General features: G+C 42.9%; 1 long non-coding RNA gene across 2 annotated transcripts in view; it reads left to right on the forward strand.

The window, feature by feature from the left end:
- The first annotated feature begins 2,392 nt into the window (after nt 1–2,392).
- The window catches only part of LOC119621858 (uncharacterized), a 43,918-nt gene continuing 29,725 nt past the window's right edge, over nt 2,393–16,585 (forward strand). The window contains exons 1-3 of one of the 2 annotated variants that reach the window (XR_012093455.1): nt 2,393–4,204; nt 4,799–4,973; nt 5,611–5,729. This is a non-coding gene — a long non-coding RNA (uncharacterized lncRNA). Of the gene's footprint in view, nt 4,974–5,610; nt 5,730–16,585 lie in introns of both variants that reach the window. The other variant, XR_005238446.2, reaches the window with a different exon arrangement.

Consider the following 16,585-nt stretch of genomic DNA (forward strand, 5'->3'; position numbering starts at 1 on the left):
GAAAGCAAACTCAGGAAGGGTCACAGAGGTGAGCTAAGAACCGAGCTCTGAGGACACTTTCCGGAGTCCGTGGACACGGTGTTGCTGGATTTTCATGCTTAGAAAGAGAAACAGGACAGAATAAGTCAACAGAGTCTTCTGTGATTGTCTGGAGGTCTTTTTCATGTTGTCAGAACCTAGACCTATCAGTAGGAAACAGGTTGAAAAGTCTCACAAATGCAGAGGCAAACAAAGCAAGGGAGTGGTAATTGTTTTCTTTTTTAAGAAACAGGGTCTCTTGCTGTTGCCCAGGCTGGAGTGTAGTGGTACAATCACTGTTCACTGCAGCCTGGAACTCCTGGGCTCAGGCAATTCTCCTGCCTCAGCCTCATGAGTAGCTGGGGCTATAGGCATGCACCACCATGCCCAGCTAATTTTAAAAACTTTTTTTAGAGATGGGGTCTCACCATGTTGCTCTGGCTGGTCTCGAACTTCCAGCTTCCAGTGATCATCCCTTCTCAGTCTCCTGAGTTGCTGGGAATTACAGGTGCCTGCCACCATGACTGGAAGGAAGCAGTGGTTAATGTGGGTTCTGGACTGCTTACTTTTGCCTCCCACCCCAATCTGCAACCTTGTTCTGTGACCTTAGGAAGTTACCTTGCCACTTTGTGCCTTGGTTTTCTTATGTGTGACAGGGAAATAATAATTGTACCTGGACCTTTATACATATAAAGCTCTTAGTTCCTAGCACTCTTAAGTTCCTCGCAGTTAGAATACATTCAAAAAGACTAGCTGAGAAACACTTGAGAGCATGGTTTCAATGCCCTTGAGGTCATTTTGGACATTTGCAGGGACTTCTTTTGGTTGTTACAAGGATAGGGGTACTACTATCATTTACTGGGTGGAGGCCAACAGAAACAACTCATCCTGTATCCCACATGACTTTTGAGTGTTCTCATCTGGGATGTACACATCCCGATAGGTGAAAAACCTAATATTATTGGAACTTAGAATCTAACTCAGTTTTTAAAAATTCCATGAGTTCTTTCTGCATTGTTTTCACATACACTGAATTTTGCATGATCATACCAATCAAGAAGAAGATTATACTCTGCTTTGTTTAGAGTGCTGTCAGGAGTGGTTCCCTACTTCAGAAAATCACCTCACTGATGACAAAAACAACGACCTGTCAGAGCTGCATTTGTAACTATTATGTTCCTAGGGCCTCTACGCATCTGTGAGGCCTCGTGACTTGATTGTGACTTCTAGCGTAGCTCTGCCTGGGCATATATATATATATATTGAAATGCGCATTATTTTATTATAAATATTGTTGTGTCTCTTTTATATCAGTTAGGGCATTGTGTTGATTTCTTTTTGAAATGTGTGAGGATGAGTTATGCATGTTAATTTTATTGAGGATATTAAAAAGTCATTATAAAAAGGAGGTGTTAGCTCTGATAGGTTTTTGGAGCTAAGCTCAGCGTAATCATAATGGTTGTAGCTCCCAAAAGTTGGTCCCTGAGTCAAGGAAATCAGAACCCAAAGAAAGGGTGTTTCACTTGCTCTCAGTTTGCCTCTGTTTTCTTTTAACCGGGTATTTAAATGCTTATGTGGTGGTCAGAGCATTTTGGTATATTGCTTGTATCTTCTGTTAAAAGAAAAACTTCAACTGCACTAAAATTAGAAGAGTTTAATTGAACAATGAACAATTTGCAGATCGGGCAGCCTCCTGAGCCACAATAGGCTCTGAGACTTCAGCGCAGCCACGTGGTAGAAGAGAATTTATGGACAGAAAAGGGAAAGTGACTTACAGAAAATGGAAGCGAGGTCCAGAAACAGCTGGATTGGTTATAGCTCAGCGTTTACCTTATTTGAACATGGTTTAAACGTTTGGCCACGTTTGATTGATCAAAACTTCATGATTGGCACAACAGTAGACTACGGTTTGTTTACACTTCCATGTAGGCTATAGTTCATGATGTACAGAGAAACCTTTAGCTTTAGGTTAAACTTGATTTAACACTACCCTCAATGATCTTGAAGTCTAGTTTCTGATTAAGATGTGGCCATCTGTCCCGTCTCTGTAGCACACTTAACTTCAAGAGGAAAGACCATCTTTTGTGCATGTGAACTCTTCTCTCTCCCACTGTGGGAGCTAGATCACACCAGAAAAGCCTCTTTCCAGGGCTTGGTGGAAAGACTGAGGCAACCAGGGCTGAAGGACCTACTTTGGCAAAGGTGCCCTCTGCTCTGTCCAGGGCTGTCTCCCCAGCTGAACGATGGTCTCAAGGGGTCCTGCTCTCTGCTGGGTAGGCCTGGTATAATTAATTCTGAGGCCCAATCTTTGATTTGATTGCTGTTAAGTCCTGTTGTTTGGGTAGGAGGAGCATCTATTTACTCCCTGACATGGCCACACAGGGAAATGGAGAAGTTGCAGAAAAACTTTGTGGGTAAGAATGTCATACCTAGAAGATGATTGTGTTGCCTGACAGCCATGGGGAAGATGGCAAGTAGAGTCAGCTTTCTTGGGGGTGTGAGTCAGTTTGGGCTGCTGTAACAAAAATATCATAGACTGGGTGGCTTATAAACAACAGAAATTTATTTCTCACAGGCCTGGCGGCTGGAAGTAGCAGATCAGGGTGCTAGTATGGTCATGTTCTGGTGAAGGCCCTTTTCTGTGTTGGTAGCTAAAAAGAGGGCTAAGAGCTCTCAGGACTCTCCTTTTTATAAGGGCACCCCAGAGAGTGAGGTGCTACACCTTTGTTACCTAATTATCTCCCAAAGGCTCCATTTCCTAATGCCATCACATTGGGGATTAGGAAGAACCTCAACATTAAATTCGAGAGGGCACAGTCAGTCTCTAACATGGGGATAGGGCCTGAGTTCAGTTTCTTGCTATTCATATATTAGAATATATTAGTAGTAAAGGTGTTAGAGTCTAGACTGACAAAATCAAGACAAAATAAAGAGCCATTAAATCTTTTAAGATTTAATCTATAATTAAGCTGTATTCAGAAATGTGCTGGTTCCCAAAGATTAAGTTTTCCTGTACTTTTCTAGGTACCAAAAGAAAATATAAAGGGAGGAAGGGAGAAAGAGAAAAAGTAAGGGAGGGAGGGACTCTTTGAGAAAAACTATTGATTAGTATTGAGGAGATCTATAAAGTCTCTGCATGGGACTGGTTGTATTTTCAAAGTTGTCCACAGCAATTTCTCTTACCCTTCAAGCTCTTCTGCAAAGAGGTGGAGTCTCCCTCCCTTCCCTCTTGAATGGGGCCTATCATGAGAGCCAAACACTATCTTCTGCTGGAAAAGAGAAAAGGATAGAATATTTCTGTGGTGAGAAAGAAGGTTATTTGATACTAAACCCAGACCACACCCACTAGAGCTGGAGTTCAGCTTACAGAAATGGATCTAAGATCAAGTCAAATCCGTAAAGACACTGGTGAGTCAGCGGGAACCACAGTGAGCTAAAGGTAGCACTGGGTGGGAGGCCGAAGGAGCGGGCTGACCGAGGCTGGAGATTTGATGGGAGTGGAGCCTTCATGAGGAAGGCTGGTATCCCACAAGGTTGCATCATCAGTGGCTTGAGACCTTTGAACCTGAGCTAGGGGTGGGTGTGTGCAGGGGCCTGGAGAGACTGCAGAGATCTGAGTGAGACCAGCTTTGCGGGGTTACTGGCAGTGCACATTCTGGCTTTGTGTTCCTGAGATCTGTTTCTTGCCCTTCCTCTACCCTGTTCTAAATCAAAGGGGCCTGACCCTTGTAGGTTGCTTTTCTAAGATCAGAGGATGATAGGAAGCACTGGATGGTGGAGGTAGAGAGGGAGAAACGAGGCCTTCTCCCCTCCTTCCCAGCTGCGTACCTCTCCCACTCCATTTGTTGCCAGACAGGTCCACTATGGTTCCAGCCTCCACTCAGTGACGCAGAGACTCCATGAGGCACCCTGAGCTCCGGGAACTCCGTCCTCCCTTTCCTCTGCCCTGCAGTGGTGTCAGCTTCCTGTCTTTGCAGTCTGGATTCCTCACCCCGCCCTGGCTGGCCTCTCAGCTCTTCCATCCCTTGTGTAATTGATCCCTGCATCAAAGTCCTGTTTGGAATTCTCTGGTGGTTTCTGTTTCCTGGTTAGATCCCGACTGATACACTGGCCTCGGTAGCTGGTCAGCTCTGATTCCTGGAAGAGAGCTGCTGAGAACCGGCCTGGGGAGGCCTTGCTGAAAGAGGTTTGTAGGGAAACAAGCTGACTTCAGGACAGCTCAGTGTGTGGCTTACTTGACCCCATTCTCTCCAGAACTACATAAGCTGTTATCTTAAGGGAGGGACTTTAATGGAGGAATTGATTTGGGATGGGGTGAAGGATTCACTAAAACAGAGGCATCAATGACACCAGAGAGCAGAGAAAGCTCATGTCCACTCAGTTTAGAAATAACCAAGTGTTCTGGTGGGGGCTCATGCGTCACTGAATTACTGTGGCATTCTTGGGCTCCATATCATGTTTGTATCTTGTGTCTGGTTCAAATAGAACAGAGAATAATGGAGTGAATGCCTCTAATTTAATATTCTTATATTTCCGTCACATCAAATTCCCACTAGGACAAATGTATACAAATGAATCATTATGATTTTTTTTCCCTTTTACCCTAGCTGAGCCACTTGGGCTTCTGCTAAGAAATGATGTTAAAAGTGATGAAAACAAAGCATAACATTATAATGTCATTTTAAAAAATAAAAGATTTCCAGGAGATCCTTTGTTGTGCAGGAAGAGCACGAGCTGCATGTTTAAATGACTTTTTGTTTTCCCTTTTGGATAATCACAGAGAGTAATGTAACCAAAATAATCTTGGACTGCTGCTGAGGTCATCATTTAGTTCCTGCTGACATGTTGTGCTGGTCACAGAGCACAGCATCTCAAAGGGAGTACAGCCCTGGAGACATGAGAGAAGGCGTCATTCAGACTGCTGGTGCTTCCCTTGGAGACAACAGGAGCATTGGGTTTGTATCTGGCTGTTCAGGCTCCCATCCCAACACTGGAGACACAAATGAGGAGCACACCTGTATCCCAGGCATTGTAGATTACAGTGGGAGAGAGAAATGCCAACCGGGACTGTGTCCTTGGGGGATGCGATTTTTCATGCTGTATAATGAACCTGCAGTAGGGAAGAGCATTTCATTGTGGGTTTTACTGCACTAGGCAATTCTGACAGGTATATGGATACTCATTCCAACTTACAGTCATAAGATGAAGATGGTCATGGGGAAGCTGCCTGGTTTCCAATGAAATATTGGGGAAGAGGATTCAATATCAAAAGTTCAGAACGGAGAACAGCAGAGTACAATTATAAAGCCCTAGGTCATTTGCTTATTTGTTTTATTCCCTTCACTAGATACAGTGCTACAATCACACATTATGGGATAGTTTAGAAATGTGGCCCACAAATTCTTTGACACTCCACCTGTGAAATGAGGGATTCATATCTCCTGCTCTTGAATCTGGGGAGAGGATGGGGGAAGCTTGTGAGTGTTTTGACGACCAATAGCATACAGTGAAACTGACCAAATGGGATTTCTGGGGCTGGATCATAAAAGGCCATGTAGCTTTCACCTTACTAACTGAAACACTCTTTCATAGAGCCCTAAGCTGCCATGTAAGGCATCTGACTACCTTGAAGCCACTACATTGGAAAGGTCAAGTGGAGGAGCTCCAGCTGACAGTCTCCATGGAGCCCAGCTTCGAGCCATCCCTGCAAGGTATCAGCCATATAAATGATTCAGCCCAGCTGCCAGTTGGGTGTCTTTGCACGACTTCCATCAATGCCTCATGAAACGGAAGATTGATCAGGCAAGCCTTGCCCAAATTCCTGACTCACAAAATCATGAGATATAGTAAAATGGTTGTTATTTTAAGCCACTAAGCATTTGTTATGGTTATGCAGCAATGGCTAACTAGATCATATTCCTAACTAGACAAGTTCCTAGTCTATTCACAAAGATACCTTTTTTCTTTTCTTTAGAGACAGGGTCTTGCTCTCTCACCCAGGGTGGAGTGCAGTGGCACCATCATAACTCACTGTAACCTTGACCTCCTGGGCTCAAGTGAGTCTCCCACCTCAGCCTCCCAAGTAGCTAGGACTACAGGTGCATAACCACAACACCTGGCTAATTTTTAAATTTTTTTGTAGAGACAAGGTCTTGCTAGCTTGCCCAGGCTGGTCCCCAACTCCTGGCCTCAATTTATCCTCCTGTCTTGGTCTCCCAAAGTTCTGGGATTACAGCTATGAACCACCATGCCTAGACTAGTCACAAACGTATCTTAATAGGTAGAGTTCACTATTTAGTAAGCTTTAATGTCAAATAGCCTTCAGCATCTTGTATTGAGTGCCTGCTGCGAGCCTCTTTGATATGAGGGATACAAGGTATAAGGTTTAGTTTCTGACCTAAAGGAACTGATAAAATAATAATTATGGGATACCATTTATTGAAGGATTACTATGATTAGGCTAATAATTCCCAAAGTGTGGTACCTAAACAATACATCAGCATCACATTGGAATTTGTTAGGGTTATTTATTTTCAATTTATGATTATTATTTTTTTAGAGACAGGGTCTTGCTCTGTCACCCAGGCTAGAATGCAGTGACGCAATCATAGCTCACTGCCGCCTCAACTTTCCAAGCTCAAGGGATCCTCCCACCTTAGCTTCCCTAGTAACTGGAACTGCAGGCACATGCCACCGTGCCTGGCTAATTTTTTAATTTTTTTTTTTCTAGAGATGGGGGTCTCACTATGTTGTCCAGGTTGGTCTTGGGATTGGATAGTTTGAATAATTTTAGCAGGCTCTGAGGCATAGGGTCTACCCCTCATTGGCCTGCTACCTGGCCCTGGCAGTGACAAGGACACAGGACTAGTGACCCAAATGTGATGAGAACCCAGAGAAAGGAGGTAATGTGTGGGTATGGGCTTTAGATTGGTTGGTTTGCATAGAAAGGCACATTCACAGATCAGTTGGTTACTATCTCTAGGAATTGGCCAGTTTTGGGAGCAGCAATCTCTCCAGGGTCAGCAAGGTCCCACACATCAGACAATTAGAATAAAAGACCTGTTTAATACAGGTAGATACACTTACCCTATATTTCAGATGGCAAAGCTGAAATCCCAAGAAGTAACCTGTTGTAAGTCATATCTTCACCAAGGGGAAGACCTAGATTTAAACCTGAGTCTGCTGGACCCCCCAAACCATGCTCTTACCAATGTGCTATTCTGCTTCTCATTGAGCTAATTAAGCATACATGTGGGCATCTATAATTGTATAAAAAGATAATTTACAGAGCAAATGAGGATGCTGAGTAATTTTTACAGAAAATAATTGCGCGAAGCAATGAGAAGGAGGAGGGATTGCTTGTAGTGGTCACAGAAGGCTTGTGGAAAAGGGTCATTCAGACTGCTGCTGTCCCCACTCAGAGACGATGGATGATGGGCATTGTGTTTGCTGGGTGGGTCTTGAAAGTTGGATAGAATGGGTCCGGGTAAAACCGGAGAGAAAGGACATTCTGAAAAGATGGGAATTGATGTGATCACAAGGCTTAAAGGCAGTAGTGTGCAAAGTCTGATGAAAACACCACGTGTTAATAGGCTGCCTTGGTTATTTGAAAGTAGATTAGGAGGAGAGAGATGGTGGATGCAGCTGGATGCCGCCTACTTTAATGAGCTAAATGCATCAGAAGCAGTGCATGGATGTGCAAAAGTTTGGCATTGTGGTCTAAATATCAAGAAAGTATCTCCATCTCAAAGTAGTGCCATAATCTAGGTGCCTGAGCTGGATAAAATGTAGAGTAAGAATCTAGCTGGGAATTTCCAGTTCGACATCTTGTGAGATAATACGTTAGGCTGGGAATCTGTGACCAACAGGGAGCACACAGACAAGGAAAGATCTTTCCATGTGGACTAAAAAGAGTGCCAAAGCTTTTAGGAAGTGAAATTGACAGCCATGCTTTGTTTAGATGTTTCTGAGCACTCATACTGTCCCAGGCAATGTGCTAGGGGATAGGGAGTTATACATCATTAGTCATCCTAATCAAACAGGTTCTCTGCCACTGAGGGACTAACAAAGTAGTGAGCTCACAATCTCTGCACACTAGAGAGAGCAGAGGAGGCGTCTGTGCAGTCCAGCCTTGGAAAGGTGGAACGAACAGGCGCCTGTCCATGTGGTGAAATTCCAGGAGGCACCCACAAAGATCCTGGCAGCACAAAGTCAACCCTCCTGTGGCTTAGCTTGCAAGTCTCCCACTTCTGTGGCAGGAGTCCACTTTCTATCATCACTTCTTTTTTTTTTTTTTTCTTTTTTTTTTTTTTTGAGACAGGGTCTTGCTCTGTCGCCCAGGCTGAAGTACAATGGTGTGATCATGGCTCATTGCAACCTTGACCTTCTCCCACCTCAGCCCCCACAAGTAACTGGGACTACAGGTGCTCACCACCATGCCCAGCTACCTTTAATTTTTTTTTTTTTTTAATAGACCAGGTCTTACTATGCTACCTAGGGTGGTCCCAAACTCTTAACGCTCAAGGAATTCTCCCACTTTGGACTTCCAAACTGTTGGGATTATAGGCGTGAGCCGCTGCGCCTAGCCTGTGTCATCACTTTCATACTTTAGTAGGGTCCAGATCACCAAGGGAGTTTAATAATGCACATTACTGGGTCCTACCCCTCACCAAAGATGCTGGTTCCCTGAATGATAAAAGAATACCACCTTAAATCCTCAATAACACCTTTAATACTTTTGTTATCAATTAATAACAGAGCAGCTGGCATTGATAAGAATTTAACTAGAATATAAGCTTCAGAAGGGCAGAAGTATTTGTCTATTTTGTTCACTGGTATGTCCACAGTGCCTGGCCATATTAGACACTTTAGTAGCTCTTTGTTGAATTTTGATTCTAAATGACAAAAACAAGTGAAGCATATTGAAACATAGGTGTGGAGGGCGCAGGGGAGGGGAAAAAAATAAGTCAAAAAGATGTGTCAACAAGAAGAAAGGGGTACTTTTAATATGGGAAGTGGAAAGATATTAAGTGCAAATTTGGCTTTTCCAAAGGTCTGCTCTATTTGGGTGGGGGAGAAAGCGGGGGAGGGGAAGCCTCAGGTCTTTACTCCTCTAAACTAAAATTATAAGTTGAATGATGCCTCCTAAACCATTGTTCTAAGAAATGTTCTGATTATGGAAAAACATCCATTCAGTGCCTTTCAAATTCTCCGAAGGCCCCTCTTTTCTTACTGTTTCTAACCTTCTGCCATGTTCAGAGAAAACAAACACCCAGCACTTCTGAGGTACAGGAATTCTCCGACGGGCCCACGTGCTCATTTTTATCGACGTTCCCCAGGTCACTGTTAATTCAGGCCCCAGCAACAGCTCAGGAATGCCCTGGCATCCCCGTAGCTCCTTCCTGAGGAGATGAGCAGGTCGGCTGGAAAGCACAATAGAATACAAAGGGAACAGATCTCAGAAAAGATGAAGGAGAAAAATCAGGACCCCTCACCAAGTTAAACAAACATCTGGACTGAAGGGCTGTGTAATCAGGTTTTATAAAATTATTTTCAATAGAAAATGATGTTTTACGCTATATCCATGAGGCATTTAGTTTTCAACACTAATTTCCCCCTGCATTCATATCCTTAGTTCTAATTCATTTCTCTGTTTATACATCTTCTTTGGAAAGATATTTTTTTTTACACACCTTTTTTTCTTTCTGATCATTTCTGTATTTGGCCTAATTTTCTCCTTTTGCTTTGGACCAGCAGTGTGTGGGCCGTAACAGGTAGACAGGAAAGCAGCTGGTCTCTTTAAAAGAACCAAGCAGATCACAAAATGTCTGTGAAATGAACATGTCTGCCTCAAGCTTCCCACTCTGACGGGGCTCAGTGCCGAGCTCTGATTTGCTCTGGTGAAAAAAAAAAAAATTCCCCTAATTTCACTGTCAAGATTTTGAGAAGCATTCTCATGGTTTTAAAGAGATTATTGCATAATTTGTTCATGTTTAAAGAATTATATTGTTAAATAAATTTAGCTCTCCAGATTCTAAATGACAAAAACAAGTGAAGTTACATCATTTGAATTATGAAGTGATAATGTCTTCCAATTCTGCCCCAATCAAAAGTGTAACAGTTTAAAGCTTATAATAATCATGTTCAAACATATTCAGATTATAATTACTTTTCTTCTGATAATGATAGCCCGTCTGATTGGATGATTACCTATTTGACTTTGATAAGTCTCAGAGGTCAAAAAAGGGATAATTGCAGACATCTGTTTTCTATGGAAAATATAATCTCAGAAAATAGTGTTTAAAGTGACATCTGCAAATATGTGTTTTAGAAAGAAACTCGTTGTACATTTAAAATCATAGGGAAAAGAAGCAATTCCTAAGCTACTATGTATCACACTGTCTTTGTAAATAGATGAACGAGTTTAACTTACTAGTATTCATGTATGCATAAGTAATTACAAGCAGGCATGATTATATTTTGTACAGGTAGAATTAGAAATAGACATAGATTATGGAAAGGAATTTGAAAGTGTTTACAATATGGAACGATAATGAAGACTTCCTCTTTACTTTTGTTTTAGTTCAATCTAGCCATATATAGGTGCAACCATTTTCTGGGTGGTTTTTTATTTCGAAACTGGAGCTGGAAGGTCTTGTTTCTTTGATTTCTTCTTGGAGATGACCTTCTCCAATTATGAGGGGGCTCCTGATGAAGGTAAAAGGTTCACTCATGGCTGCCATGCTTCTCTATGTAGAAGAGGTGCCAGTTTCTCTCTCGGCAGGTGCATCAGCTTCCCAACCTCTGAGAGAGATGCCAAGAACCTCTCCCTCCCTTCAGCCAGCAGCTGTGTTCTGCCGCAAAAAGGGAGAACTGTGTTTAATATTCCCTTCCATGCATGATAAAAATTCCTTGGCTTTAACTAATTAACTCAGAATCTTCTCTAATTCATGCAATACCTGGGTTATCACTTTTTCCAGATTCAGCTTCCTAAAATACAACTTTCACCCTAGCACTTCCCTTCTCAAAAGGCTTCAAGGTGTCTAAGGAAGGAATTCCAAGCTTCTTGGCAATTCATGATCTTTCACAATTTGACCTTAGCCTATTTTTTCTTATCTTTTTCTTCTACATAAAACTTTCCTCTTTTGTTAAATCTGCCTAATGCTAAAGGGTGTTAATCTTTCTTGCTTCTAGTCTCGATCTTTGGTGATTCTGGTACATTCACATGGGATTTTATCTTCCCCATCTCTGCTAATTAATCTTTTGTTGGTGGTGGTTGGTTGGTTTTTGCACCTCAGATGCGCTGAACAGTATATAACACAATTGTTGGTTCCTAACAAACTAGTATGATTGGTCCGTGCAAGTCTTCTTTTATATTTATCCATACATATTAAATTTTTACTCCAGTCTACCTTAAATCCTCTCATTTCAATAAGGTCTTTCCCTGTATACACCGATATAATGACCCTGTTAGGAGGGCTCTTTCTGTCTCTGAACTATTACAATGTTTATTGTGCAGTTTGTAGACGACCACTTGCATGAAACGTATCACATGCTGCCTGGTACCATCACTGTCTTTGCACATAGCTGCAACCAGTTAGTCATATCCTGCTATGCTGTTTGTCAGTGGCATGATCTCGGCTCACTGCAACCTATGCCTCCCAGGTTCAGGCGATTCTTCTGCCTCAGCCTCCCGAGTAGTTGGGACTACAGGTGCCACCATGCCTGGCTAATTTTTGTATTTTTTTGTTGTTGTTGAGACAGAGTCTCGCTCTGTTGCCCAAGCTGGAGTGCAGTGGTGCAATCTCAGCGCACTGCAAGCTCCGCCTCCTGGGTTCACCCCATTCTCCTGCCTCAGCCTCCTGAGTAGCTGGGACTACAGGCACCCACCACCACACCCATCTAATTTTTTGTATTTTTAGTAGAGATGGAGTTTCACCATGTTAGCCATCATGGTCTTGATCTCCTGACCTTGTGATCCACCTGCCTCAGCCTCCCAAAGTGCTGGGATTATAGGTGTAAGCCACCTTGCCTGGCCTAATTTTTGTATCTTTTAGTAGAGACGGGGTTTCACCATGTTGGCCAGGCTGGTCTCCAACTCCTGACCTCAAGTGATCCGCTCGCCTTGGCCTCCCAAAGTGCTGGGATTACAGGTGTGAGCCACTCTGCCTGGCCAAACTCTCCTAGGTTTTTGTTTGTTTTGTTTGTTTGAGACAGAGTCTCTGTTGCCCAGGCTCAGTGCTGTGGCACAGACTTGGCTCACTGCAACCCCTGCCTCCAGGGTTCAAGCAGTTCTCCCTGCCTCAGCCCCGTGACTAGCTGGGATTACAGGTGCCCACCACTGCGCCCAGCTAATATTTGCGTTTTTAGTAGAGACGGGGTTTCACCATGTTGGGGAGGCTGGTCTTGAACTCCTGGCCTCAGGTAATCCACCTGTCTCAGCCTCCCAAAGTTCTGGGATTACAGGCGTGAGCCACCTCGCCCAGCCAGTTTCCTAGTTTTAAAGCAAAAAGAACCATGTCTGGGAGTCCCCTCAGTCCCAGGCAAACTAGGATAGTTGGTCAGCTTAGTTAGAAGTCTCACAGACATATGAGGAGGGGCCATAGCTCAGAGGCAGAGTATTGGACTGCAGATCAAGAAGTCTCATGCACATATCAACAATGTAAATGCTAATATTACCCTCTCTCCTCATGGAGGTCTTTTAAGGATCACTTTTGCAAACTTAAACTGAATTTCTGTATATTTGATAGGGACTAAAAGAAAGTTCTTGTGAATTAGTCTGAATTTTAGGCTCTTCAGAATTTAATTTCAAAAAAGTATATTGTTATTCCCCCTAGTAAAAATTAGTAAGAGTTTGAAATGCAACTGGATTTCACTTCTCAGAGTGGGATTTCTCTTTTGTGAGCTTAAAGACACAGAGCTCAACAAAGACTCAAGCCTATGACCTACAGGCCAAGAGGGAATAGGGTAAGCCTATCACTTTCAGGTAGAGGCCACCCACAACTAGGCTGCAGAACCCCCTTCCCCCACTCTGTGAGTTGGGGGTAGGGGGAGCTGTTGTGAATCACCAAGTCTCTTTTGTGTAAAACCAGCTTCCTTGGGTCCTCTCAGAAATCTTTCATTAAAACTCTAAGAATTTTCCTATTCTCCATGCTATTCCATTTTTATTCCATTCCACGTCCATTGTTATGGAGGGAATATTTACTTGCTATTGAAGGAAGTCTTGTGGGATGTATAGTCAATAATTTCATCAAGGAGTAACTCATCTTTGTACTTTTGGTGGAAAAGGGAGGGAAAAAAGGTTCTCTTAAGTAGCTTATAAGCTTTTGAAGAATATGTACAAAGAGATATTTTTAGACAGACAAAGAGAGTATTATTTTCCAATTTTTAGTAAAAAGCAGAGTAAAAACAAACAAAGTCTGAAACAAAACAAAACAACAGGGACATGCCCAGAGAATGTGATGGTCATTGATTTCTGTATTAGTCACTTAACAAATACACACACAGAGGATGCATGTTTGTGTCTAGGGAAAGGTCCAAATGGAAATTATCCTGGATGTAACTTATATGATTAGAGATTTGTTGGCTCTTTCACTACCAAGGAGAGGAAGAAGAAGAAGGTAAAACAAATGCAAAAATAGGGAAACAAAGGTGGCAAAACTTCTAGCAAAAGCAAATCTTTGCCATAGTGGATTCTGGAAGCTTGAAACATTTGCAATTCACACAGTTCATGTAATTCTATGTGTATTTGCTTCTTCTGAGTTATCTAGGTGAACTAAGTATAGTTGGCTAAAGGTGTTGTCTTAGTTGCTCCTGTTGCTATAACAAAATACCACAGACTGGATAATTTATAAACAACAGAAATTTATTTATCACAGTTCTAGAGGCTGGGAAGCACAAGATCAAGGACTTGGATTCAAGATTTGGTGTCTAGTGTAAGCTCACACTCCTCTTCCAAGATGATGCCTTCTTGCTGTGTTCTCTCAGTGGAAAAGTGGAAGAGGGAGGCAGCTCTCTGAAGCCTTTTTTTTTTTTTTTTTTTTTTTGAGACGGAGTCTCACTCTGTCGCCCAGGCTGGAGTGCAGTGGCCGGATCTCAGCTCACTGCAAGCTCCGCCTCCCGGGTTTATGCATTCTCCTGCCTCAGCCTCCCGAGTAGCTGGGACTACAGGTGCCCGCCACCTCGCCTGGCTAGTTTTTTTTGTATTTTTTAGTAGAGACAGGGTTTCACCGTGTTAGCCAGGATGATCTCGATCTCCTGACCCCATGATCCGCCCGTCTCGGCCTCCCAAAGTGCTGGGATTACAGGCATGAGCCACCACACCCAGCCTCTGAAGGCTTTTTTATGAGGGCATTTATCCTTCACAAGGGTGGAGCCTTCATGACTTAGTCATCTCCCAGGGGCCCTCCTTCTAATACTAGCACTGTGTTGATTAGGTTTCAATGTATTCATTTTGGAGGGACACATATATTCAAATCATAGCAGGCGAGATTCCCTTTTATGCCAGGACATTGGCCTCCAGTTGACAACTATCTCCACTCCCTGCCATGCTGCCGGTCCAAATGATCATGATGTTTTGCCTAGGCAGCTGCAATCACTCCCCTGTATTCACTTTGCACCCCCCACCCCATCTGTTCTTTGTAGTACAAACAGAACCAATCATGTCGTCCTCCCCTTTCCTCTCCTTCTCCTTCTCCAGGGGTGAAGTACTCTGAGGTTAAAGACCAAGATCCTTAATATGCTCCTCAAGATCCTGTGTAGTTTGGCCCTACTTACCTTTCTACCTCATCTTGCACCAATCTCTCCCTGTTCCTCTGCACTTCACCCAGCCTCATGCAGTTCCTCACATTTTTCATGCTGCTTCTCACCACAGGACCTTTGCACATGCTGTTGTTGCCACCTGGAGAATATTCTCTCTCATTCTCCACTTTACTTAGTTCTTCTGTTCCTTTAGGGTGCAGTTCAAGCACATGAGCTCAGGAAAGCCTTTGCAGAGACCTATCCAGGTCAGATTCCTTTGTGACATATTCTTCTAAGTCCATGTTTGTTCCATCAAGAGAACTCGCATGGATATGTAATAGTATACTCATTTGTTTGTGATTAAGAAACTTCTATCACCAACTACAAGGGCCGTGAAAGCAGGGACTTTGTTTCTGCTTTGTATTTCATTCTCAGTGCTCATTGAAGTGATTGGCACATGGCAGCCACTAGTCAACTGCTTGGAATTTTTAAAAAGAATTTGTTTCAAGGACTATCCTTGTATAGTGAACATGCTAAATAATAAGTACTAGACTTGGAACATAGGAGGAAAATTTGAGCTTTGATTCTATTCTTGTGACTTTCTGGAAGATGTAACTTATTTGCCTTTGTTTCTACGTCTATAACCTAAGAATAAAAAGGTCTGCTGCCACCAGCTTCATTCCCTCAAATATGCTGTTCTCCCGTGATTCAGTGCATTTCACAGTATATTAGTTTAAACCTTAGGTGCTGTAACAAAGAGACCTAAAAATGCAGGGCTTAAACAAGACAGAACTTTATTTTTCTCTCTCTCCCATTTTTCTCTCTCCCAGGCCAGTATTCCAGGGTAGGTGTATTGGCTCAGTGATGTCAGCAACCCAGGCTTCTTGTATCTTCTTGCTCTGCCATCCTCAATATGTGGCTTCTCTCATGGGCCCAAGACGGATGCTCTAGCTTTCAACGTAGCAAATACATTTGAGTTATTGGGAAGGGAGAAAATAGAAGGGGAAAGTTGTTTATTTCCCTTTAAGGACGTGAACTGGAAGTTGCACATACTACTTCCAATTTCACTCCATTGGCAAGAGCTGAATCATATGACTACAGTGAGTTGCAAAGTACATTGTGTTGTGATTTTTTTGTTAGTTTGTTTTGAGACAGGGTCTAGCTTTGTTGCTCAGGCTGGAGTGCAGTGGCATGATCTCAGCTCACTGTAGCCTCAAACTCCTGGGTTCAAGTGATCCCCCCACCTCAGCCTCCCAAGTAGCTGGATTACAAGCATGCACTAGCATGCCCTGCTGATTTTTGTATTTGTATTTGCATTTTTTTGTAGAGACAGGGTTTTACTATGTTGTCCCAGCTGGTCTTGAACTCCTGGGCTCGAGGGATTCACCCACCTTGGCCTCCCAAAGTGCTGGGGTTACAGATGGGAGCCACCGCGCCTGGTCATGTTGTGATTTTTTACTGACCACTGTGTTTTCCCATTAGACTGGGTTTCTTGAGGTCAACAGTATTGTCTTGTTCCTCTTTATGCTTCTCTCTCCCTTTAGTGCCTACCTGAGAGCCTGCTACAGAGCAGTCCCTCAGTCACTGCTTATTTAATGAAGTAAATCAAACTTGGTGTGTGTCTAGAATAACTAAATGTTGGCAAGGCAGATGTTTGTCAAATGCCTGCATTTTCATGAACTCCTAAAAAGAGCTAATTAAGTCTTTTTGACTTGCTCTCTATGTATCACCTTATAAAATTCATCATGAAAACACATTGGACAGATTTTAACTGAGACCCACATATGGGCTTTAGGAAATGTGTTTTTCTGAGGAGACGCTTCATGAG

The sequence above is a fragment of the Chlorocebus sabaeus genome, chromosome 7 (assembly GCF_047675955.1).
Source record: "Chlorocebus sabaeus isolate Y175 chromosome 7, mChlSab1.0.hap1, whole genome shotgun sequence".
NCBI classification, from domain to species: Eukaryota; Metazoa; Chordata; class Mammalia; order Primates; family Cercopithecidae; genus Chlorocebus; species Chlorocebus sabaeus.